At 35.6% G+C, this 26,875-nt stretch overlaps 1 pseudogene; it reads right to left on the bottom strand.

The window, feature by feature from the left end:
- Positions 1-1,844: 1,844 nt before the first annotated feature.
- Positions 1,845-3,099, bottom strand: LOC123388535 (annotated as a pseudogene).
- Positions 3,100-26,875: the final 23,776 nt, after the last annotated feature.

The raw sequence follows: 26,875 nt of genomic DNA, 5'->3' as shown, positions 1-26,875 counted from the left end.
AAAATCACAGGGAAAAAGCCATGAGTTCCGTGCTTGGCTTTCTCCTCCTCTGGAATTCTGCTGCTCTCCTTGGTATTGAAACCGCACTCCTTGGTAGGTGAACTTGGTCTCGCCTGGATTTCTTGTTGATCTTCTGGGGGAGGGGCCTGTTGTAGTGATTCTCAAGTGTCCGCCCCAGGCGGAATTACACCGCCCTTACCCAGGGCCCGGGTGAGTAATCCGCTCGGGTTTGCTTTCAGGAGCTTTTGTTCCCTGAGCGCTTTCCGTAGAGTTCTGGAGGACGGGAATACAAATGGCAGCCTCCTGGTCTCTAGCCCGGAGGAGCCGAGAGCCCAGGGCCGCACTCCTCAGTGCGCCCTCAGAGAACAGTGCCCAGTTACTCCCGCCTGCCTGACCTCTGGCCGCGCTCTGTGCTCACTGAGCCTGTGACCTGTTCAAGGTAACCCCGAGCTGTGAGCTTACTGTCGGCTCTGTCTCTGTAGCCGGCTTTCCCGTTCCAATACCCGCAAGCTCTGCGACACTCAGACACCCCCGATCCTTCTGTGACCCTGCGGGACCTGAGGCCACACTGACCCCGTGTGGGCTTTGCCCCGGGTAGCCTCTGGAGCGATTTCCCTCAGCGGAACAGACTTTTAAAAGTCCTGATTTTGTGCGTGGTTACTCCGCCGCTTGCCGGGAGCCGGCCCCTCCCCCCCTGGGGTCTATCTTCCCGTCGCTTTGGATTCACTTCTCTGCCAGTCCTACCTTTCAGAAAGTGGTTGTTTTTCTGTTTCCAGAATTGCTGTTCTTCTTCTCTTCGATCTGCCGATGGATTTTCAGGTGTTTGCAATCTTTAGATAAGCTATCTAGCTGATCTCTGGCTAGCTGAAGTAGTCTCAGCCTGCTACTTCTCCGCCATCTTGACTCCTCTGTTTTTTAATGTTTTGAGGAATCTCCATACTATTTGCTACAGTAGCTGCACCAGTTTGCATTCCTAGCAACAGTTAAGAGGCTTCCTCTTTCTCTACATCCTTGCCAAAACCTATTATTTCCTCTGTGTTAATTTTAGCCATTCTGAATCTCTGATATGTGATATCTCATTGTGGTTTTGATTTGCATTCCCCTGATGATGAGTGATATTAAGCTTCTTTTCATGTGTCTGTTGGCCATCTGAATTCCTTCTTTGGAGAAATGTTTATTCACATCTTCTGCCCATTTTTTAATTGGATTATTGGGGGGTTGGTGTTGAGTTGTAGAAGTTATTATTATACTTTAGGTACTAACCCTTTATCAGATATGTCATTTGTGAATATCTACTTCCATTGTGTAGACAGTCTTTTAGTTCTGTTGGTTGTTTCCTTTGTGATTCAGAAGCTTTTTATTTTAATGTAGTCCCAATAGTTTATTTTTGCTTTTGTTTCCCTTTCCTCAGGAGACTTATTTAGAAGACTTGTTATGGTCAATGTCAGAAGAATAATAGCTGCTGCCTGTGTTTTGTTTTTTTTTTTAAGATTTTTTTTTTTTTCGCCTCAGGTTTAATATTTAGGTCCTTTACCAATCTTGAGTTTATTTTTCTGTATGATATAAGAAAGTCATTCAGTTTCATTCTTTTGCACATAACTTTCCAGTTTTCCCCACACCATTTATTGAAAAGACTATATTTTTCTGTTGCATGTTCTTGCCTCCTTTGGCAAAGATTAATTCACCATAAAATTGTGGGTTAATTTCTGGGCTTTCTATTCTGTTCTATTCATCTATGTGTCTATTTTTGTGACAGAACTATACCGGATTTTGTTTTGTTTTGTTTTGTTTTGTTTTCCTAAGGAGTTTATTTGGACAGACTTGGGGACAGGGAGGCTCTGTATCTAAAAGATAGTGTTGGGCCTCTTGGTGGTGAAGCATAGCTCATGCTGGTAGCATAGGACTCAGTGGTGGCAATGGGGATCTTGATCTGGGGGTCATGGAACTGCTTAATTGCCATTTAGCAGCACTTGCTGGCTGCAATCTCATACAACTTCATGATCTGGATCAAGTGGGCCCAGGCACAGTGCTGGGCATCCATGCCTCAGTAACACTGGATGACAGCATGTGCAGCAGTACATGTCCTGGTACTCCCAGCACATGTTGCGGGTGCCACTGTGGGAGTCATAGCACAGCCAGATACCAAAGTTCTTAATCCACAAGGGGATTTCTCAAATACCTGTCCACAGTGGACAATTTCCTCTGAAGACTTTTTCATCTTCTTTAACTAAGACACAAGGTACCAGGAGCAGGACTTGGTGACACTGTGATCAAGTAAAAAGATTTGCATGTGCTAGGGGGTGGATTATGGCATATGGAGTTGGCAGAAAGTACCCCACCACCATGTACTATCACAGTGTGCCCAAGGCTTCTATGGCACACTCTCTGCTCTCATTGCCCCCAGTGAAGGACCATATTGTTTTGATTATGAAAGCCTTGTAATATAACTCAAGTCCGGAATCATGGTAGCACCAATTTCATTTTTCTTTTTCAAGATTGCTTTGGCTATTCGGGGGTTTGTGGTTTCACACAAATTTTAGGATTGTATTTTTCTAGCTCTGTGAAAAAAAAAAATTCTGTTGGTATTTAGATAAGGATTCCCTTAAATCTGTATATTGCTTTGAGTAGTAGAGACATTTTAACAATATTTACTCTTCCAATCCATGAGCATGGGATATCTTTCCATTTCTTGGTGTCATCTTCAATTTCTTTCATCAGTGTTTTATAATTTTCAGAGTAAAGACCTTTCACCTCTTTGATTAGGTTTACCCCTAGGTATTTCATTGTTCTTAGTGTAATTTTAAATGGTATTCTTTTCTTGATTTCACTTCCTGCTACTTTATTTTTAGTACATAGAAATGCAATGTATTTTTGTACTTTCATTTTGTATCCTGCAATCATACTGAATTCATTTTTCAGTTCTAGTAGTTTTTTGGTGGAGTGCTCAGGATTTTCTATAAATTGTATCATGTCATCTGCAAAGAGTGAAACTTTTACCTCTTCCTTACCACTCTGGATGCTTTTTATTCGTTTCTTTAGTCTGATTGCTGTGGCTAGAACTTGCAGGACTGTGTTGAGTAAAAGTGGTGAGAGTAACATTCTTGTCTTATTACTGACCTTAGAGGAACACCTTTTAGTTTTTCACCATTAAGTATAAGGTTAGCTGTGGATTTTTCATATAGGACCTTTATTATGTTAGACTATGTTCCTTTTAATCCTACTTTGTTGAGGATTTTTATCATGAATGGATGTTGTACTTGGTCAAATGCTTTTTCTGCATCTATTGAACTGATCTTGTGGATTTTATCCTTTATCGTATTGATATGATGTATTACATTGATTGATTTATGAATAGTGAAGTACACTGTATCCTAGGAATAAATCCTGCTTAATCATGATGAATGATTTTTTAATGCATTGTTAGATTCAGTTTGCTAGTATTTTGTCAAGGATTTTTGCATTTATGTTTATCAGACATATTGGCCTGTAGCTTTTTTTGTGGTGTCTTTCTCTGGCTTGGTATCAGAATAATACTGGTCTCAAATGATGAATTTGGAAGTTTTCCTTCCTCTTCCATTTTTTAAAAAAGTTTTAGAAGAATAGGTACTAATTCTTCTTTAAATGTTTGATAGAATGAAGTCATCTGGTCCTGAGCTCTTATTTGTTGGGAGTTTTTTGATTACTGATTCAATTTCATTGCTGGTAATTGGTCTGTTCAAGTTTTCTATTTTTTCCTTTTTCAGGTTTGGTAGATTATATGTTTCTAGGAATTTATCCGTTTCTTCTAGGTTGTCAAGTTTGTTGGCATATAATTTTTCACAAGATTCCCTTGCAATCCTTTGTATTTCAGTGATGCTGGTTATTTTTACTCTTTTTTTAATTTTTTTATTTTTTTTGAGTATTTGAGTCCTCACACTCTCTCTTTTTTCTTTTTCCCACTTTCTTTATGATGTGTCTGGCTAGAGATTTTTCAGTTGTGTTGATCTTTCCAAAGAACCAGCTTCAGGTTTTATCAATCTATTTATTTTCTTTTAATATCTATGTCACTTATTTCTGCTCTCTTCTTTATTATTACCTTCCTTCTGCTGGTGTTTAGTTTGTTCCTCTTTTTCTAACTCCTTTAGGTATAAGGTCGAGTTATTTATTTGAGATTTTTCTTGCCTTTTGAAGTAGGTCTGTATTGTTATAAACTTCCCTCTTAGAACCACTTTTGGTGCATCCCAAATATTTTGGACTGTTATCTTTGCATTTTCATTTCTCTCCATGTAATTTTTGACTTCTGCTTTGATTTCATGGTTGATCCATTCATTCTTCAGCAGCATGTTATTTAACATCCATGGATTTGTGGTCTTTCCAGATTTTGTTATTATATTTGACTTCTAGTTTCATAGTGACAGAGAAGAGGCTTTGTATTACTTTGTATTACTTTGATTTTTTTAATTTGTCGAGACTTGTTTTGTGGCCTCTTATGCAATCTATCCTGGACAATTCTTCATGTGCAACTGAAAAGAATGTGTATTCTGCTTTTTAGGATGGAATTTTCTGAATATGTCTATTAAATCTCTCCGGTGCAGTGTGTCATTCAAAGCCAAAGTTCCTTGTTGATTTTCTATTTAGATGATCTGTCCTTTAATGTAAAAGAGGTGTTCAAGTCTGTTATTATTGTAACATTATTGATTCGTTATTTAAATCAGCTATTAATTGTTTAATGTATTTGGGTGCTCCCACATTAAGTGCAAAAATATTTACAATTGTTACGTCTTCTTTGATTGCGCCTTAGTGATTATATAGCGTCCTTTTTTCTTCTGGTTCAAGTCTTTATTTTTTTATTTTTATTTTTTTTAGATTAAAAAAATATTAAAAAAATATTCACTTGAGACAGAGGGAGAACAAAAACACAAGCAGGGGGTGGTAGAAGCTGACTCTCTGCTGAGTTGACAGCCCTATGTGATCCCAGGACCCTGGGATCACAACCTGAGATGAAGCCAGACACTTAACTGACTGCACCACCCAGGTACCCCAAAGTTTTTGTTTTAAAGTGTGTTTTGTCTGATATAAGTATTACTCCCCTGAATTTCTTTTCACATCCATTTGCATGATAAATGTTTCTCCATTCATTCACTTTCAATCTGCACGTATCTTTAGGTCTGAAATGAGTCTCTCATAGGCAGTATACACATTGCCCTTCTTTTAAAATCCCTTCTATCACTTCTATGATTTTTGATAAGATCACCTTATTATTTTTTTGATTAGATCATTTAGTCCATTTATATTCAAGATAATTATTGATAGGTATGCATTTATTTCTATTTTGTTATTTTTTTGTGGTTGTTTTATGTATTTTCTCTGTTCCTTTCTTCTCTTGCTTTCTTCTCTCACTGTATGTTAGCTTTCTTTAGTGATATACTTGGCTTCCTTCCCCATTATTTTTTGCATATTGACCACTGGTTTTTGATTGTTACCTTTAGATTTGTATATAACATCTTCTGCATATAACAGTCTATATTAAAGATATGGTTCTTAAATTTGAATCCATTCTTTACTTTCTTGTCAACATTTTAAGTTTATGGTGTCATAGTTAACATCCTTTTATTTTGTGAGAACCTTGACTAATTTTTACAGATATAGTTGTTTTGTTTGTTTAGTGGTTTGTTTTTACCGCTTTTATGTTTCCTACTTTTCTTACTCTTACTTATGGCTTTTCATATCCACTTAAAGAGCCCTCTTTAACATTTCTTTTAGAACTGCTTTAGTGTTCATGAACTCCTTTAGCTTTTGTTTTTCTGTGAAACTCCATCTCTCCTTCTATTCTGAAAAATATATAATATATATATATATATATATATGTATAATATATAATCAAGAATACTCTATCCAGAAGGGATATATATATATATATACACACACATATATATTTATTATATATATTTAAATATATATATATAATCAAGAATACTCTCTCTCTCTCTCTCTATATATATATATATATATATACATACATATATATATATATTTTTTTTCCTTTCAGCATTTTGAATATATCATGCCACTGTCTTCTGTTCTGTAAAGTTTCTGCTGAAAAATCCACTGATATTCTTATGGAGTTCCTTTTGTCATAGTTGTCTCTTTTTCTCTTGTTGTTATTAGAATACTTACCACTTTTTGTTATTTTAATTATTATGTGTCTTGGTGCAGACCTCCTTGGGTTGAATTTGTTGGGTGCCCTCTGTGCTTACTGGATCTGGATATCTGTTTCCTTCTCCAGATTATGGAAGTTTTCAGCTATTATTTCTTCAAACAAATCTTGTGCCTCCATTTCTCTCTCTTCTTCTGGGTTTCCTATTATGCAAATGTTATTATGCTTGGGGTCACTTGGGGTCACTGGGTTCCCTAAGTCTATTCTCATTTTGCATATTTTTTCTCTCCCCTCAGCTTAGTTTTCATTACTATGTCCTCTAGGTCATGAATTTGTTCTGCATCTTGTACAGTTCTATTTATTCCATGTGGTGTGCTTTTAATTTCATTTATTGTATTCTTCATCTTCAATTAGTTCTCTGTGTGTGTGTGTTTTCCATCTCTTCATTAATGATCTCACTGATGTCCTCCACTCTTTCCTCAAGTCCAGTGAGTATCTTTAGGATCATTAAATTAAATTCTCTGTCAGACATATTACTTATATGCATTTCACTTAGGTGTCCTGTTGTGGTTTTGTCCTGTTCTTTCATTTGGGACATTTAAAAAATTTTTTTTTAATTTATTTTCAGTGTAACAGTATTCATTGTTTTTGCACCACACCCAGTGCTCCATGCAATCCGTGCCCTCTCTAATACCCACCACCTGGTTCCCCCAACCTCCCACTTCCTACCCCTTCAAACCCCTCAGATTGTTTTTCAGAGTCCATAGTCTCTCATTTGGGACAGTTTCCTCTGTCTCCTCATTTTCCTTATCTCTTTGTGTCTGTTTCTCTGTGTTCAGAAAGTCAGCTATGTCTTTTGCTCTTGAAATTAGTGGATGGGGTGTGCATATTTAATAATGTGGCACTGGTCCTTTGCTAGAAGGGATGTGAAGCCATCACTGAGACTAGGGGTAGGCAGCCTGTAATCTGCAAAGCATGCATTGGTGGGGCATACAGTTTTAACAAGGTAATATGTTCTCTGGTGGAGGTGACTAGCTGCCACTACTGCAAAGATCAAGGCTTGGCAAAGTGCAGGGAGATTGGTGTTAGCATGGTTTGTTGGCTCTCTGGGAGAGCTGACCCATAGTGCCAGGACTGAGGAAGGCTAAGCTTGAGGGGGCAGGGCACATTGTAAGCAAGTTAGATTTTGAATGCTAGCACTGTGCTGCTTCCTGCAGGTGACTCTGTGTTTATCTGGACTGTGGGAAATGGCACTTTTCAGCTCCTTTGTTCCTGGAGGAACCTCCCTGTGAAATCTGTCCCTCCGGAAAACTCTCCCTTCTATTATTTTCTTAACATTCTGTATCTTGTCCATAAACTTCTCAAATTCATTTATGAAAAAAAAAATAACTTCTCAGCTGCCATTTTTTCTGACTTGCTTATTTATCTAATTTGTTACTTTTCAGTTGCAAATGACATGGTTACAAGAGATAAGAACATAAAAATAGATGTATTTCTCTTGATTGTATACCATAATTGTTGCACACAACAGTGAGTAATTTACCACACTAGGGCTCAATGACTAGAAAGTCCAGTAAAAGACCTTTCATGCTTATTGCATATGCACTAAGGTTAATAAGTAGATCAGTGTTCAGTTATAGCAGAACTGAACAAAAGACTGGTTGTAATTATTCTAGTTCATGTATGCCTTAGAGCAGTTTAGCCTCAAAGTTTCACATAGAAACAGTCAATGGGTAATTAAATTAAAAATTTGTGTATATTAGAAACTTCAGGGGAGGATTGTGGAGTAGGAGGACCCTAAGCTCACCTCTCCTATGGATACAATTAGATAACACTCACCTCAGTATAAATAACTCAGACAATGCCTCAAAAACTGGCAGAACAAACTCCACAACTAAATGTGGAGAAAGGGCTACACTGAAGAAGGTAGAAAGGACAGATGTAGTTGGAAACTAAATGGACTCTTGAGCCATCTGCTGGCGGGAGCTGTGGACATGGAAAAGGGAGAGAAATAGACTATTACACCAAGAAGTCCACACTGGGAAGACCAATCCCTATAGCATTTTGTTTGGGACCCAGAGGGGTTTAATTGCATGAGTTCTTACAACCAGGGGACTTAAAACCTGGAAATTTAAATACTAGTGTGCTGGGTTCTGGAAGAGTCTGGAGGGTGATAGGAAACTGAGTCTCCACCCTTACAAAGACAGGACAAATAATAGTCCAAGGAGATACATCATAGAAGTAGCTTTTTGAAAAATGTCTGGGGTATATGGGGGAGAGAGTTATTTACTAATCAGAAGGCCTGTCTTGGCTCTGTGATCTCTGTGATCTATGTAAAAACATAGGATAATGAATGAGAATTCTAAAAGCTTAACTTATTTACATGAGGAAGAGAAGCCATATTTAAAACAATCTTTATGTAAATGCTAAAAGATTGCTTACAATTAATAGGTTGAGCTTCTTAGGTCAGATGCCATACCTTCCACCTTTTGGATAGCTTTCTAGTACCCTAAACAGTATCGTGTTCCTACAGGCTGCTTAATAAATGCTCAGTTGATTGATCATAAGCCTCTTCCCTTTAACAAAAAACTGTTAAATCTTTACTTCTCAAGTTAATTTTAATTAAAAATTAAAAATATTTTCTGTTTTGAATAAAAATAATGTATTACAATAAAACATTAGTTTTCCAGTATGTGCGCACTAATATGAGCTAGAGGGAAGGAAATTAACTTGAGAAGTAAAGATTTTAACAGTTTTTCGTTAAAGGGAAGAGGCTTAAGCAGAGAGAGTCAATTATCATATGGTTTCACTTATTTGTGGAGCATAACAAATAGCATGGAGGACAAGGGGAGTTAGAGAGGAGAAGGGAGTTGGGGGAAATTGGAAGGGGAAGTGAAACATGAGAGACTATGGACTGTGAAAAACAATCTGAGGGGTTTGAAGTGATGGTGTGGTGGGAGGTTGGGGTACCAGGTGGTGGGTATTATAAAGGGCACAGATTGCATGGAGCACTGGGTGTGGTGCAAAAATAATGAATATTGTTATGCTGAAAATAAAAAAAAAATAATAAAGTAAAAGTAAAAAATTTTTAAAAAAACAGGAAATATGAATACAGTGAATAAAATTTGTATGTTAACCTTTATGAATCTAGCTATCTATTTTGTATACAATGCCATAGTATTATATGGTATATTTAATTAATTAACATTTTGATTAATCATATATGACTAAACACTGTACTAAGTGTCTGATGAACTAGGTGTGACATGGGAAAGTCATTACATCTCTCAGACCCTTGGTTTAATTCTCTGTAAAATTAGAGTGTTATATTATTTCTAACGTTTCTTCTAATTTTTTGTCTCAATTGTACAAATGACTTCATATACACAGATGCATATGTAAATAATTTTTAAAATAGTATTTAATTAGTTGTTAAGGGACAAAGTCTATTTCTTTTATTTTTTTATTATTTTGTATTATTTATTATTTATATTTATTAGTTTTCATGTTGTTTTCAATATTATTCAGAAACCAGAAGGCTAGGTCAGAGTTGCCTACAACAAAATGTAAAAAAAAAAAAAAAAAAAAAATCATATGAACTTATATACTAAGGGCAAAAAGAGCCTGAAGAAGTGGCTTTTGGAGATCTGTCAAAGAAACTATTGCAGCAGAATCACTATGCAATGAACTGGTATAACTGATAAGTCTCAGCCATGTACATTTCCCTTCAATCAAGTTTTTAGAACCCTATCTTAACTATGAAAGAACAACCAAGAATTAACTATTTATTACAAAAACACTAACATAATTTAAAAAAATAAAAACTATCACTATCTTTAGAAAAATAGAAGAGGATATATGGGTATTATCTCATTTTCACTTCTCAGATTAAAGAACAGCTAACCTATATATTTTATTGGAGAGAGAGAGAAGAATAAAGTTGGAGTAGTTCTTTACAATTTAGAAAAGGAAGGGAAGTAGAAAAGAAGGAAGGAAAGATTAAAATAATAAAAAAATAAAAGGAAAGTAATCAAATAAATAAGAATATTTGGTAGGTCTTAGAAATATGAGTTTCTAGACTACAGTAGTTCATTCTTTTTTTTTTTTAAATATTTTATTTATTTATTTGACAGAGAGAGATCACAAGTAGGTAGAGAGGCAGGCAGAGAGAGAGAGAGAGGAGGAAGCAGGCTCCCTGCTGAGCAGAGAGCCCGATATGGGACTCGATCCCAGGACCCTGAGATCATGACCTGAGCCGAAGGCAGCGGCTTAACCCACTGAGCCACCCAGGCGCCCCTACAGTAGTTCATTCTGAATGCCCATTACAATGAATGAAAACCTAGGCACACAAACACAATTATTATTAGATTTTAGTAACAAAGATAAAGATATAATCCTTAAAGTGTCCAAAAATAGAAGCTCATTCTGGTCAAATCCAAAGATAACAAATCACAATGATATCAGACTTCTCAACAGCAGTACTGAAAACCAGAAAAAGGAATAAAATTTAGGATTCAAAGGGAAGATGATTTTCAATATAGAATTCTGTTTTTTTTAAGATTTTATTTATTTATTTGACAGGAAGAGACATAGCAAGAGAGGGAACAGAAACAGGGGGAATGGGAGAGGGAGAAGCAGGGTTCACCTGGGAACATGACCTGAGCCAAAGACAGATGCTTACTGATTGAGCCACCCAGGTGCCCCAGAATATAGAATTCTATATCCAACTCTACTATCAGTTGGGAATGCCATTGGAATAAAAACATTTTAAGAAATAAAACAAGTTATGAAAAGCTTCTTATACACTTTCTCCAGGAAAAGAAAAATAATAACAATAATATGCTCAAGAAAATTAGCATGTAAACCAAGATATGGAAATGCAAGCACAGAGGAATCAAAGTGAATTTTCAAATGGATTCCCAGGATGGTGGCAAAGATAATTTAATAAAAGCTATGATGTAATCCAGATTTTAGCACAGTACAGAAGGCTCAAGATGGGATGCCTTCCATATTTTGAAGGAGGAGAAGAAAAGAAGTGAAGGAGTAAGAAATAATAAACAGATTATTTATTAAGTCTGAATGTTTTGGAAAAAGATTTTCATTGTTAGAAGAGAGTGCAATTATGGATTACCAATAGGTTCACAGATAATCAAGGAAATTAAATGTCTTTTTTTTAATTTCAGGGAAAATATTAGCATAAAAATTCTTCCTTAATTAAAGATGTTATCAGAATAATGGAAGCAGAGGAGGATAAGAATGTGTGTATTTTGCAATGGAATACTATGCAGCCATCAAAAGAAATGAAATCTTGCCATTTGCGACAACATGGATGGAACTAGAGCGTATCATGCTTAGTGAAATAAGTCAAGCAGAGAAAGACAACTATCATATGATCTCCCTGATATGAAGAAGTGGTGATGCACCATGGGGGCTTAAGTGGGTAGGAGAAGAATAAATGAAACAAGATGGGATTGGGAGGGAGACAAACCATAAGTGAGGGTTGCTGGGGGGAGGGGGTTTGGGAGAAGGGGGTGGGATTATGGACATTGGGGAGGGTATGTGCTTTGGTGAGTGCTGTGAAGTGTGTAAACCTGGTGATTCACAGGCCTGTACCCCTGGGGATAAAAATATATGTTTATAAAAAATAAAAAATTAAAAAAAAAAGAATGTGTGTATTTTGCAAGTGGAGAAGATAAGACTAAATCCTCATATTCCACAGTAGAAAGTCAACAAATAATATTTAAAAAAAAATAGGGGGGTGCCTGGGTGGCTCAGTGGGTTAAACTGCTGCCTTCAGCTCAGGTCATGATCCCAGGGTCCTGGGATTTAGTCCCACATTGGGCTTTCTGCTCAGCAGGGATCCTGCTTCCCTCTCTCTCTCTGCCTGCCTCTCTGTCTACTTGTGATCTCTCTCTGTCAAATAAATAAATAAAATCTTAAAAAAATAGGAAAAAGTGTATATTAGTAGCATAAACATGTCTTTTAAGACTGTGGAAATAATATCTGGGAGTTGAAAACCTATATATATTGGGGAAAGAAATTATGAGTTTGGAGGAGGGCAGAGAAAGAGATTGCTTAACATCTTTTCTATTATAAGCAAGTTAATCTGATTTTTTTAAACCCTGTGAATGTATGATTTTGATAAAAATGAAATTAAATTTAAAACTAAACTGCAGATTATAAATTTTTTCTAAAGACTATTCTGCTCATTCATTCATGGAGTGGTTACAACAAATGAGTTACAAGTAACTCATTTTGTTGCTTTTATTCCTCTTTTGCTCTTTTGTATGTTTTTAAACAGTAAGCATGCCATTAACAAACTTAAATTTGTATATGTTTCTCACAGTTTACTTGGTACATAAAAATATAATGTATATTATCCAGTTCATTAATAAGAATTACATTTATACTTATAAAACCACCTCACACCAGTTAGAAATGCTAAAATGTACAACTCATGAAAAAACAGTTGTTGGTGAGGATGGGAAGAAAAGGGAACCCTCTTACACTGTTGGTGTGAATGCAAACTGGTACAGCCACTCTGGAAAATTGTATGGAAGTTCCTCAAAAACTTAAAAATAGAGCTATCCTATGATTCAGCAGTTGCATTCCTAAGTATTTGTCTAAATGATACAAACATAGTGATTCAAAAGGCACATGCACCCCGATTTTTATAGCTGCAATGCCCACAACAACCAAAATATGGAAACAGATGTCTGTCTACAGATGAATTGATAAGGAAGAAACACACACACACACACACACACACACACACACACACACACAGATACTGCTGGGCCAACAAAAATAATGGAATTTTGTCGTTTGCAATGATGTGGATGGAACTAGAGACTGTTATGCTAAGCTAAATAAGTTAGAGAAAGACAAATACCATATCATTTCACTCATATGTGGAATTTAAGAAACAAAACAGATAAACACAGAAGGGAAGAAACATAAAATAAGATGAAAATAGAGAAGGAGGCAAACCTTAAGAAACTCTTAACTCTAGGAAACAAACTGAGGGTTGCTGGAGGGGAGATTGGTGGAGAGGAAGGGAAACTTGGGTGATGGGCATTAAGGAGGATACTTGATGTAATGAGCACTGGGTGTTATATGGAACTGATGAATCACCAAATTCTACTTCTGAAACTAATAAAAAATAATAAATAAAATAAAACAAAACAAATGAAAAAACTCTCCAGATCCACTACTCCAGTGTCATGGTCTTGTTTTAGGCCTTCAGCATCTCATTGACATAACCACATAAGCCCTTGAGTGGTCTTCTTGCTTTCATATTTTGTGAGTTTACAGTTTTCTTTTTGAAAGCAGACATCCATGAACAAAATAATAGCCTCAAAGATGTTTTGTTGAGATTTCATGAGCATAGACCATTTTTATTCAATATATTCCCAGGGTGCCAGGTTTTAACTAAGTACATACAGTTAATTAAGCTAACTAATGATATTTGGTTAATGAAAGGATAGCAAACGGAACTCTAATTAATGAATAAGCTAATAGTGATTGCCTATTTCCAGGCATTACTCTCAATTCCTTTTTAATCAGTTACATATTGCTTGGTATTATCATAGGATATAATAGTAATGCTGGAAATATCAGCAGTAAATACTCTACATAAATATATTTTATCCCCTGACTACATAAAACATTGTTTTAAACCAAATTTGAGTGGCTTGTATCACACACTGGTGAAAAATATTCTTATAATGATGCTTTTATTTTTATGTAAATTCTTCTAATGTTTCTTTTTCTTTTCTAAAGGTAGTTTGAAATGGTACAATCAAATTACCAAGGCTCACTCCAACTCACCACTGTCAACACATTCAAACACATGTTTGAATACATACATACATACACGTACATTCACCTTACAAATTATTCATACCTGGGAAGAGCAAAATGATTTTGCTTTTTGATTTTTCTGTGACTTAATTTTTCCTAAAATATTATTCCCAAATTGGGTCTTTTGTCTTTTCTCCTCTCTCAACTTTTAAATTTTTTAAATTTGTCTCTAGATGTCTCAAGGTGATACTTGATTGTGTAATATATCATATCTGATTACACAGTCATATTGCATTAAACTCTGCCCATAATTAACACAATGTGGCTGAAATAATTTGTCATGATACAGCATAGCACCTGGTCTGCTGGTCCGTAATACCCAATGTAGGTTCCTGAAATGGAAAAGAAGAAAGTAATAAGTTTTCTACATTTCTGTTTATAATATAGGAGAGACAGATGGAGTTTCCAAATAGAGCTGCTCAGACATCAGAAATGTATAGATATAAACATTTTGTCCCATCAGAGTCTGTTCAAAGATTTGTTACTCTGTGCAGCCTGTTCTAATGAACAAAATTAAATATATTTTTAATAGAAAAGTATTTTTAAGCTTAGTATCATTCTTAGTCTACCAAGTGATGACATAGCATTTTGTAAGAAAAAAAAAAATAGGGTTTCGAACACTTTTGTGAATGTTACCCTAAATGCAAGTTCTCAAGAACCAATGAAAGTTGCAATTTGATCAGTTGACTCCAGGAAATATATATCTAGATGTATTTCTATTTTTCCAATGGCATAGTGGCCTTTGGAAAGGAAACTGAAATTTAGAAAAATTCTGAAAGACCAAAGAGATTTCAGCATTAAGATCATTTATCTGTTGCATTGCTTTATCTGTCAAACGTATCTCTGCCAAGGTTCTTTCAATTTGAAATTGCATGAAGTTTCAGAGTCACTCAATGCTACATTGGGATTTGATAATTTATATATGACATGTGTGAGCTTAAACAAGATTTTTACCAGTGAGTTGATACCCAGAAACAAAGAAATTCTTCTTCTTGTGTAACTTATGCATAACCAGATTTGATATTTCCTATATTCTTTAAGTTTTTAAGAATATTTAACATAGAATACAGATACTTATTATCTCCTTGGGGGTTCTTGGGGTGCTGGGTCCCTAGGTTTAGAATCCAGTGCATTGTTTCTTTCTCTTAGTCTATTGAGGTAAATTTATATAATTCTTTTATCACATGGGTATGTTTAATATGCTTCTGTTAGTCCATCTCCTGTATGGAAGGGAGACATCATCATCTGGCTATGATTTTACATTTTGGCTACTCTTGAAACCTATAAATGTAATAAATACCCCATGTGTCAGAGAAAGTAATTTGCTAAGCCTAATGGAAAGCTATACTATACTAAATAGATATAGGATAAGGAGAAAGTCAATATTTGAGAACAATGACTTAAGACAATGAAAGTGGTATTCCCATGGTGTATTAAGTGAGTAGACTGTTCTGATTTTTCCAAAAACAAAAACTGATCATGTTCTCACTATCTAGGAAGAGATGGCTTTTTTAACTAATATGTAAGATAAAAGATTTTGGACACTTTTGTGTTTTTTTTTCTTCTCTTGTTCAATATTGTTAGTTTATTCTAAAGTTAATTTAAACTCAATTTACATAGATTGCTCTTATTCAATTATTCCTATTTTATTCATAAAATATTTGTGTAAAATCACTGCACACTCAAAGACTCATGGATGAAATAAACTAACATATACTGAGTACCTACTTATGATTAACATAGTGTTAAAATTTTCAGCATACAATAATTATTGTCTTCATCTTTTTGTCTTGATTTTTATGAATAAAGAAACTGTTCTTCAGGAGTTAAATAGCATGCTATGATCTCTCAATTAATATTTATGAGTAAAACAAAACACAAATAAGAAACTATTGCCTGCTTTGGAAAAGTTTGTGGTCTAGTGGGAAAATTAACTTCCCTATGTCCCTGCAATTGCACTACTGGGTATTTACCCCAAAGATACAGATGTAGTGAAAAGAAGGGCCATATGTACCCCAATGTTGATAGCAGCAATGGCCACGGTCGCCAAACTGTGGAAAGTACCAAGATGCCATTCAATAGATTAATGGATAAGGAAGATGTGGTCCATATACACTATGGAGTATTATGCCTCCATCAGAAAGGACGAATACCCAACTTTTGTAGCAACATGGACGGGACTGGAAGAGATTATGCTGAGTGAAATAAGACAAGCAGAAAGAGTAAATTATCATATGGTTTCACTTATTTGTGGAGCATAAAAAATAGCATGGAGAACATGGGGAGTTAGGAGAAGGGAGTGAGGGAAATTGGAAGGGGAGGTGAACCATGAGAGACTATGGACTCTGAAAAACAATCTGAGGGGTTTGAAGTGGTGGTGGGGGTGGGAGGTTGGGAGAACCAGGTGGTGGGTATTAGAGAGGGCATGGATTGCATGGAGCACTGGGTGTACAAAAACAATGAATACTGTTATGCTAAAAATTTAAAAAAAATAGTGTCTTACATTTTTAAATGTAAGAACAAAGATTAAAAGATAAAAACTTCTTTGATATTTCCAAAAGAAAATTAAGCAGTATCCTAAATAATTAAAGTGTGAAGCAGATGAATTCCATGCCATAACTAACATAAGAAAAGCCTTATGTATCAATTCAACAAAGGTTGTTGGATAGTATTGACTTAGCAGCATGTTTCTTTTAGTAAGTAGGGTAGTATTTTCTATGGTTATAAATTACATCTCTCTTTTCCCAATACATGGCTTATGGTGTAATAAGAGCTTTTGACAAAGCTTTAGCCTGAAAGTGAAATCTTATTTTCTTGTTATCTGTTGACAGAAAATAATTTAAGTGAATCCTACCCTACCACCTTTGTATTTTTAATTCCCAAAGTTTATTACCTTTTCATGAGGATATAAATATAACACACAAGAATAGATATGTTTTTTAATTGTATGCATATATATTCAATTATATATAATTGATTATTCAATTATATTTATTGAGTATTCAATTATATGTATATATATACAATTGAATATATATATACACACATACATATACATATATATATAATTTTTCTTTAAGATATCAATTAAAACTCTAAGTAATCATTGCATTCTCTCCATCTCATATCTAGTTATGGAAAACTACTTCCATCAATGGATTCAGGCTGCACCATAGGGATCAAGCATTACTTCATGATTCTACTTCTCATTTTTTTTTAAAAGATTTTATTTATTTATTTGACAGACAGAGATCACAAGTAGGCAGAGAGGCAGGCAGAGAGAGAGGACGAAGCAGGCTCCCTGCTGAGCAGAGAGCCTGATGCGAGGCTCGATCCCAGGACCGTGGGATCATGACCTGAGCCGAAGGCAGAGGCTTAACCCACTGAGCCACCCAGGTGCCCCTACTTTTCATTTTTTTAACTGTAGTATATTTTTTATTGAAGTATAATTCTACTTTTCAGTTTCTTTGAAACAACATTTCTCATTAATAAAAAAACTATTTTTTAAAGAGGTGTTTTGTAATCTAGTGTGTGTGGGGTTTTTGGGAAAAAGGAGGTGATATAACAAACTTGTAATGTTCGGAGTCATGAAAATTCAAGACTGTGCAGATTACTTTCTTATTGCTTATTGAAACAATTCATTGGGAATTCATAGTGAAGTAAAATATAATAAAATGTTAGAATCATACCTGTTTTCCTCAAGTTTGGGATTTAATGATAAATTCATTTTCCCTTTTTTATTAAAGTATAATTAACATATAATTTTATATTAGTTTCAGATATACAGTTGTTGATTTAATAGTGTTATGCATCATTCAATGCTCACAATGATTATTCATAATTTGTCATTATATAATATTATAACTGTATATAACATATATAACTATATTCCCTATGTTGTAATTTTTATCTATGTGACTTATTTATTTTATAACTTGAAGTTTGTACCTCTTAATCCCTTTTATCTCTTTTGCACATTCCCCCTTCTCACTCCCCTCTAGCAATAACCAGTTTGTTCTCTGTATTTAAGAGTCTGCTTTTTGTTTTTCTCTTCTTTTGTTTTTTTTCAGTTTCCACTTACATTCCACATACATTACAGATTTACATATGTGAAATCACATAGGAATTCTCTTTGTCTGAATTATTTCACTTAGCATAATACCTTCTATATCCATCAATGTGGTCACAAATGTCATTATATCATTCTCTCTTATGGTTGAGTAGTATTCCATTTTTATATTTATGCACCAGAAATTCTTTTTTTGGGGGGGGTTGCTGGTGCCATTGTTTATTTTTTTTTAATTCTTTATATTTTTTATAAACATATATTTTTATCTCCAGGGGTACAGCTCTGTGAATCACCAGGTTTACACACTTCACAGCACTCACCAAAGCACATACCCTACCTAATGTCCAACCCCCTTCTCCCCTTCTGAGACCTTTTTTTTAAATTTTTTATTTTTTATAAATATATATTTTTATCCCCAGGGGTACAGGTCTGTGAATCACCAGGTTTACACACTTCATAGCACTCACCAAAGCATATACCCTCCCCAATGTCCATAATCCCACCCCCTTCTCTCAAACCCCCTCCCCCCCAGCAACCCTCAGTTTGTTTTGTGAGATTAAGAGTCACTTATGGTTTGTCTCCCTCCCAATCCCATCTTGTTTCATTTATTCTTCTCCTACCCACTTAAGCCCCCATGTTGCATCACCACTTCCTCATATCAGGGAGATCATATGATAGTTGTCTTTCTCTGCTTGACTTATTTCGCTAAGCATGATACGCTCTAGTTCCATCCATGTTGTCGCAAATGGCAAGATTTCATTTCTTTTGATGGCTGCATAGTATTCCATTGTGTATATATACCACATCTTCTTGATCCACTCATCTGTTGATGGACATCTAGGTTATTTCCATAGTTTGGCTATTGTGGACATTGCTGCTATAAACATTTGGGATGCACCAGAAATTCTTTATTCACTCATCTATCAATAGACATTTGGGTTGCTTCTATAACTTGGTTATTGTAAATAATGCTGCAATAAACATAGAGGTGCATATATCTCTACAAACTAGTGCTGTTTTCTTTTGGTAAATACCCAGTAGTGGAATTACTTTATCATATTATATTTCTATTTTAATTCTTTTGCTAAATAGCTTTTATTTTATCTTTTTAAAAATATTTTTATTTATTTTTTAAATTTCTTTTTGGTGTTCCAGAATTCATTGTTTATGCACCACACCCAGTGCTCCATGCAGTACATGCCCGCCACAATATCCACCACCAGATTCACTTAACCTCCCAACCGCCCCTCAGTTAGTTCCTCAGAGTCTACAGTCTCTCATGGTTCGTGTCCCCTTCCAATTTCTCCTGTGAGGGCCTATTTAGTCAGAGCAACTCCATCCTGATTCTGCCCTCCCCCTTCAGGGAACTTACTTAAAAACAAGTCTCGGAAACCAGTCCCAGGTAACAAAACCCAAATACAAGGGTTGGTCAGGCCAGGTGGAGGTATCCAATTGGTGGGGATGCATACTGTCTCCCTAGCTACCAAGGAGTATGGGTCCTGCCCTTTGGGTGTCCTTTGGGCGCCAATTCTGACCAAGCTGAGAAGCTAGTTCAAATATCTACTATAGGGTAAATTGTAATTCAATTGGTCACTTATGTGTGACCTAGCAGGGCTGTGCAGCTTTCTCTGTGTTACAATATCATTGTCACCTGTGCGTGGCCAGGCCCAACCACATGGCCTTTGCCCTTAAATCTAGTCTATAAAAAAGAGAGAGGTCGCCTCTTTGCAAGAGACGACCCTGGCTGGTCAGTTTGATTCTCGATGCTTGGTGCGAAACAAAGCTTTCCTTGACCTTCGCTTTGTATCAGTCTTGCTCCTTTGACCATGGACCCAACACTCCTAACTCCATCCTCTCTCCATCTTCCTATGTCCTCTGTGTTATTCTTTATTCTCCACAAATAAGCAAAACCATATGAAAATTTACTCAGTTTGACTTATTTCACTCAGCATAATCTCTTCCAGTCCCATCCATGTTGATACAAAACTTGGTTATTCATATGATATTTTTATTTTAATTTTTTGAGGCACTTCTGTAATGTTTTCCACAGTGGCTGCACCATTTCACATTCTTACCAAGAGTGTGTGAGGTTTACCTTTTTCCACATCCTCACCAACACTTGTTATTTCTTGTCTTTTTGATTTTAGCCTTTCTGGGTGATATGGTGTCTAATTGTGGTTTTGATTAACATTTCCCTAATGATTAAAGATGATGAGCATCTTTTCCTGTCTATTGAACATCTGTATTTCTTTTGCTGCTCCTCTGTTTTTAAATTGGATGTGTGTGTGTTTCGAGTTGTGTAAGTTCTTTATATATTTTGGGCATTGACCCCTAACTGGATGTATTGTTTGCAAATATTTTCTCTCATTCACTATGTTGCCTTTTGGATTTGCTTATGTTTTCCTTTGCTGTGCAAAAATGTTTTATTTTGGAGTAGTCCCAATAGTTTAACATTTGCTTTAGTTTCCCTTGCCTGAGGAGACATATTCATAAACATGTTGTTAAGATCCAAGGGATTACTCTCTATGTTTTATTTTAATACTTTTATGATTACAGGTTTCACAGTTAGGTGTTAATTTATTTTGAGTTAATTGTTTTGTGTATGGTGTAAGAAAGTGCTCCAGTTTCATTCTTTTGTGTGTAACTCTGTAGTTTGCATCTAGCCAAACTATTTATTTCCAATGCATATTCTTCAGTGCATATGCTTGTCTCCTTTGTCATAGATTAATTGATCTTATTGGTGTGGGTTTTATTCTGGGCTCTCTATCTCATCCCATTGATCTATGTGTCTGTTTTTGTGCAAGTACAATAGTGTTTTAATTACTATAGCTTTGTAATATGTCTTATAATCTGGAATTGTGATACTTTCAGCTTTGTTCTTCTTTCTTAGGGTTGCTTTGGCTATTCAAGATCTTTTGTACTATTATACAAATTTTCTAGGATTATTTGTTCATTGTTCCCTGAAAATAGAGATTGCTTTCAGCCTGTAGGTAATACCAGAAAAGGGTTTGAGCACAAGCCAAGAAGTTTGCAGCTTCATAAGCAGGGACCTGTGGCATCATAAAAATATAAAGATTGATTTTTTTTAAAGTTGTTTACAATATTTTTGCAAATTTAACTTTGCTCTGTACAATTACTAGTCACCTATTGAGGGTTGAGCAGATGCCATTTGCCATTTCTGCCAATGGTACAGAATTATTTTTCTTGCTGAATTCCCCAGTTTTTCACATAGGGTGTTCTCCTATAGTCTTATATTTTTAACTATTAAATAAATCTTGATTTTATTTTGATATTGATGTCAGTATTTCAACTGCTGTAAAATTGTAAACTTTTATACTTCGATGAGTCCCCAGTGAGCTAGTTTTCTTTGCTATAGATACAGACATGCTTTACACCATTTAGAGCTACACTTAGCCTCCAGCTGGCTGTATGAAAAAGAGAATCAGAGCTGGTCCCTTCTTTCCTACATTTGTTCTTCTTTCTGCAGAACCTGGGCTGTGTGCTTATGATCCTCAGATCCAAAGTCAGCAGTACCTCATTTCTGCAGTAGTTTCCTTGTATTTATATTGCACTTATTCTGTGTTGCTACTTGGAGGAATTGTTTGTATTTTTAAGATTTATTTATTTATTTGAGAGAGAGAGAAAGAGAGAGAGAGAGGGAAAGAAAGAACACAAGCAAGAGGGGCAGGGAGAGGGAGAAAGGAGACTCCATGCTCAGAACAGAACCCAACACAAGACTCAATCTCATGACCCTGACATCATTACCTGAGCAAAAACCAAGACTCAGACTCTCAACTAACTGCACCATCCAGGTGTCCCAGGTGTTTGTACTTTTTTTCTTTTTTTAAATCCTAGACTTATTTTATAAACTGTCATTTTGAAAGCTACAACCAAGTAAAAAACTACATAACCTTCAGGGAAAGTTTTATATTACATTTTTGTCCAGTGAAGAGAGAATACAAAAACTAATGACAATAATTATAATGAAATTCTGAAAATACTACACTAATTACATCAAGTGGTTACATCTCACCACAGGCTAACTTGGATTTCCATGGACATTCACAATGGAATAGATTCCTGACATGCAAAATAATATGGTTATTATTTTATTATTCAGTTGGGGGAACCTGAATATGTTTATGATTTATTGTTCCATTGGGGGAAACATCAAGGCAAACTGTAGATTATAAGCAAGCCAAGTTGCTAGAGAACATTTCACTCAACAATCTTGAATCGTAATGGATCAAACACATAAGAACCTGGTGCAGGGGAAAAGTTCAGTGTTAGGTACCTCCTACTAACCTGAGCATTAGGAACTTTGACTACTGACTCTGCTATGAAGGAATTAAACTTGATTATCATTAAGATGCCCTCAGGATATATAATTCTGTGGTTCTAACATCAAAAATACCAATAGCATGACGCATGCATGGAAAGTGGATGGTTTAGAATAATTAGTTAAGGATAACTTAAGTCCTATATATACATTTATGAGCCATGTGGCTGGAAATCAAGTTTCTTAATTCCTCTGAATCATTGTTTCCTCAGTTGTAAGAGGAGGATAAAAATAGCTGCTTTAAAGTGTTTTGTGAGGTTCCAGTGAGATGGTGTAGATAAACACCCAGTACAGACCTTGACTCAGAAACAGTAAGATGCGCAAAAAAGAAATTTCTTTACCTATCTTAGTGTTTATGAAGTCTGAGCTATGCATCCCTGTGTAATCATGGTTTTACTTACATTACTTTTGCACACACACAATGATACTCTAGAGTTAGGGGCTCAATAAATATTTGATGAATCAGTCAACAAGTATAAAAATAGCTATTCTCTGCCTGCAATTATTTCTGTCCAGATTTGGCGTAGATTAACTTGAGTTTCACTCTCACTCTACAACTTACTAGCTGGCTATATGATCATAGACAAGACACCTACCTTCTTTGAGTTTCAGTTTTTCTCATGGAAAATAAGATTATTGAATATAACCTACCTTAGAGGATTTTTGTACATATTAAATGTTGTAATGCAAATATAGTATCAAGTACAATGCCTAGCCATAGAAAGCACACAAGAAATGACTTATTGTTACCACTGGTCAGAGACTAAAAGATCTAAATTATACTGGGGGGGAAAAAAACTAAATTATGTTGGATTAACCCCCAAGTTGCCAGAACTCATACAACAATTTAGCAACATGGCAGGATACAAAATCAATGCATAGAAATCAGTTACCTTTCTGGGGTGCCTGAGTGGCTGAGTCATTAAGTGAGCTTTCAGCTCAGGTCGTGATCCCAGGGTGAGCCCCAAGTCAGTTTCCCTGCTCAGCAGGAACTCTGCCTCTCCTCTCCCACTCCCCCTGTTTGTGTTTCCTCCCTCTCTCTCTCTCTCTCTGTCTCTCTCTCTGTCTTATAAATAAATAGAATATTTTTTAAAAAGATAAATCAGTTACATTTCTATAAGCTGACAATGGGATTGAAAAAAGAGAAATTAAAGAACTGATGCCATTTACAACTGCTCCAAAAACCATAAGATACCTAGTAATAAACCTAACCAAAGAGGTAAGGAATCAGTACTCCAAAAACTACAGATCACTTATGAAATAAATTGAGGATGTCACAAAGAGTGGGAAAACATTCCATGTTTATGGACTGTAAGAATAAGTATTGTTAAATGTCTATGCTACCCAGAACAATCTACAAACTCAAAGCTATTCCTATCAATACATCATCAACATTTTTCACAGAAATGGAACAAATAATCTATAAATTTGTGTGGAACCAGAAAAGACCCCAAATAGCCCGAGGAATGTTGAAAAAAAAAAGCCAGTGCTTGTGGCATCACAATTTTTAACTTCAAACTGTATTACAAAGCTGTGAACATCAGTACAGTATGATACTGACACAAAAACAGACACATAGATCAGTGGAACAGAAAAGAGAACCCAGAAATGGATTCTCAACTCTATGATCAACTCATAATCAACAAAGCAGTAAAGAATATCCAATAGAAAAAAAAAACAGTCTCTGGGGAAATTGGACAGCTACAGGTAGAAGAGTGAAACTGAACCATTTTCTTACACAATACACACAGATAAACTCAAAAATGATGAAAGACCTAAATCTGAGATAGGAATCCTTCAAAATCTTAAAAGAAGCCACAGGCAGCAACATCTTTGACCTTGACAACAGCAACTTCTTACTAAACTTGTCGCCAGAAATAAAGGAAACAGAAACAAAAATGAACTATTGAGACTTCATGAAGATAAAAAGCTCTTGTACAGCAAAGGAAACCATCAATAAAATTAAAAGGCAACCTACAGCATGGGAGAAGATATTTGCAATTGACATATCAGGTAAATGCCTACTATCCAGGATGTATAAAGAACTTTTCAAACTCAACACCCAAAGAGCAAAAAATCCCATCAAGAACTGCTGGGTATATATCCTAAAGATACAAACGTGGTGCTCCGAAGGGGCACATGCACCCAAATATTTATGGCAGCAATGTCCACAATAGCCAAACTATGGAAAGAACCTAGATGTCCATCAACAGATGAATGGATACAGAAGATGTGATACACACACACACACACACACACACACACACACACTGGAATATTATGCAGCCATCAAAAGAAATGAAATCTTGCCATTTGCGACGACGTGGATGGAACTAGAAGGTATTATGCCTAGTAAAGTGAGTCAGTCGGAGAAAGACAACTATCATATGATATCCCTGACATAAGGAAGTGGAGATGCACCATAGGGGTTTGAGGGGGGTAGGAAAATAAAAAAAAAAATGAAAGAAGATGGGATCGGGAGGGAGACATACTGTAAAAGACTCAATCTCAAAAAAAAGACTGAGGGTTGCTGGGGGGAGTGGGGATGGGATAGGGTGGTGGGGATATGGACATTGGGGAGGGTATGTGCTATGATGAGTACTGTGAAATGTGTAAACCTGGCAAGTCACAGACCTGTACCTCTGGGGACAAAAACACACTATATGTTTATTAAAAATTTTAAAAATTAAAATAAAAAAAAGAAATGGTCAGAAAACATGAACAGACATTTCTGCAAAGAAGACATCCAGATGACCAATAGACACATGAAAAAGTTTTCCACATCCCTTGGCATCAGGGAAATACAAATCAAAACCACAGTGAGATACCTCCTTACACCCATCAGTAAGGCTAAAATTAACACTCAGGAAACAACAAATGTTGGTGAGGATGTGGAGAAAGGGGAACAAACACTCATACTGTTGATGGGAATGCAAGCTTGTACAGCCACTTTGAAAAACAGTATGGAGGTTCCTCAGGATGTTAAAAATAGACTTAACTTATGACCCAGCATTTCCACTACTCTGTAGTAACCTCAAAGATATAAATATAGTGATCCAAAAGGGCACATGCACCCCAATGTTCATAGCAGCAAAGTCCACAATAGCCAAACTGTAGAAAGGAATCATGATGTCCTTTGACAATGAATGGATAATTAAGATGTGCTATATATATACACAATGGAATATTACTCAGCCATCAGAAAATATGAATATTTACCATTTACATTGACTTGGAACTGGAGGGTATTATGCTAAGTGAAATAAGTAAATCAGAGAAAGACAATTATCATATGGTTTCAGTCATATGTGGAATATAAAAAACAATGCAGAGGACCATAAAGCAAGGGAGGGAAATTGAATGGGAAGAAATCAGAGAGGGAGACAAACCATGAGAGACTCTTAAGTATGGGAAATACACTGAGGGTTCCTGAAAGGGAGGTGGGTGAGGGAATGAGGTAACTAGGTGAGGGGTATTAAGGAGGGTACATGATTTGATGAACACTGGGTGTCATACACATCTGATGAATTGCTGAACACTACATCTGAAACTAATGATGCAATACGTGTTGATTGCAATATGTGCTAATTGAACTTAAATTTTAAAAATGTGGATCAGGCATTAGTAAAATCTATGACAAACAGCATATTTAAAATTAAAATAAATCTTTAAAATTAATTAAATGGAGGGGATAAATGTAAATTAATATATTAACACACTCTAGTAAATGGTACATATTTTTATAGTTATGTACGCTGCACAAAGACTAACACATCTATGCTTTATTAAACAATAGAACTATAGTTTTCTAGTTAAGTTATTTTTTATTTCATATTAAAACTAGTAAGTGTTAGGTAAAAATTATCTATTATCTATCTATCTATCTATCTGTCAGTAAAACTGACATATAAAAAAAGAAATTAAAAGTTCACCCTGACTATGGACATCATTTTTTAAAGATTTTATTTATTTATTTGATAGAATGAGAGAGAGAGAGAGCACGTGCAAGGGGAGAGGTCAGAGGGAGAAGCAGACCTCCCGCCTAGTAGGGAGCCCTATGTGGGACTAGATCCTGAGTCTTTAGGATCATGACCTGAGCTGAAGGCAGGTGCTTAACCAACTGAGCCACCCAGGCATCCCTAGACATAATTTTAAATGCATTGAAGTGTTCTGATAAAAGCCACCTTCAAGCTGAAAAGGAAATCAAAGCATTTTTATTTCAGTTCAACCTTACCAATGAAAGTCATCATTTTTTTTGTTGTTGTTGTTCTAAATGTGTTTAGCTTACAACAGAAAAGAAAGAGAATTTACCACAATGCTTGCTTAAATATATTTCTTGATTCCAATCAGTTTGTGTCACCTGTACTTGCACTCATAACAAAATTCCCTCTTTTGGGGGTTTTTAACCTAAATGTTGATTTGAAAACAGAATTGTTTTCTCTAAACTTGGCATGTGAGGAAAAAGTGT

This window comes from Mustela putorius, unplaced genomic scaffold, assembly GCF_011764305.1.
Source record: "Mustela putorius furo isolate JIRA1106 unplaced genomic scaffold, ASM1176430v1.1 tig00003901_pilon_pilon_pilon, whole genome shotgun sequence".
NCBI lineage: Eukaryota > Metazoa > Chordata > Mammalia > Carnivora > Mustelidae > Mustela > Mustela putorius.
Note: the sequence above shows the minus strand (reverse complement) of the source record. Positions and strands in the feature narration are given on the sequence as shown.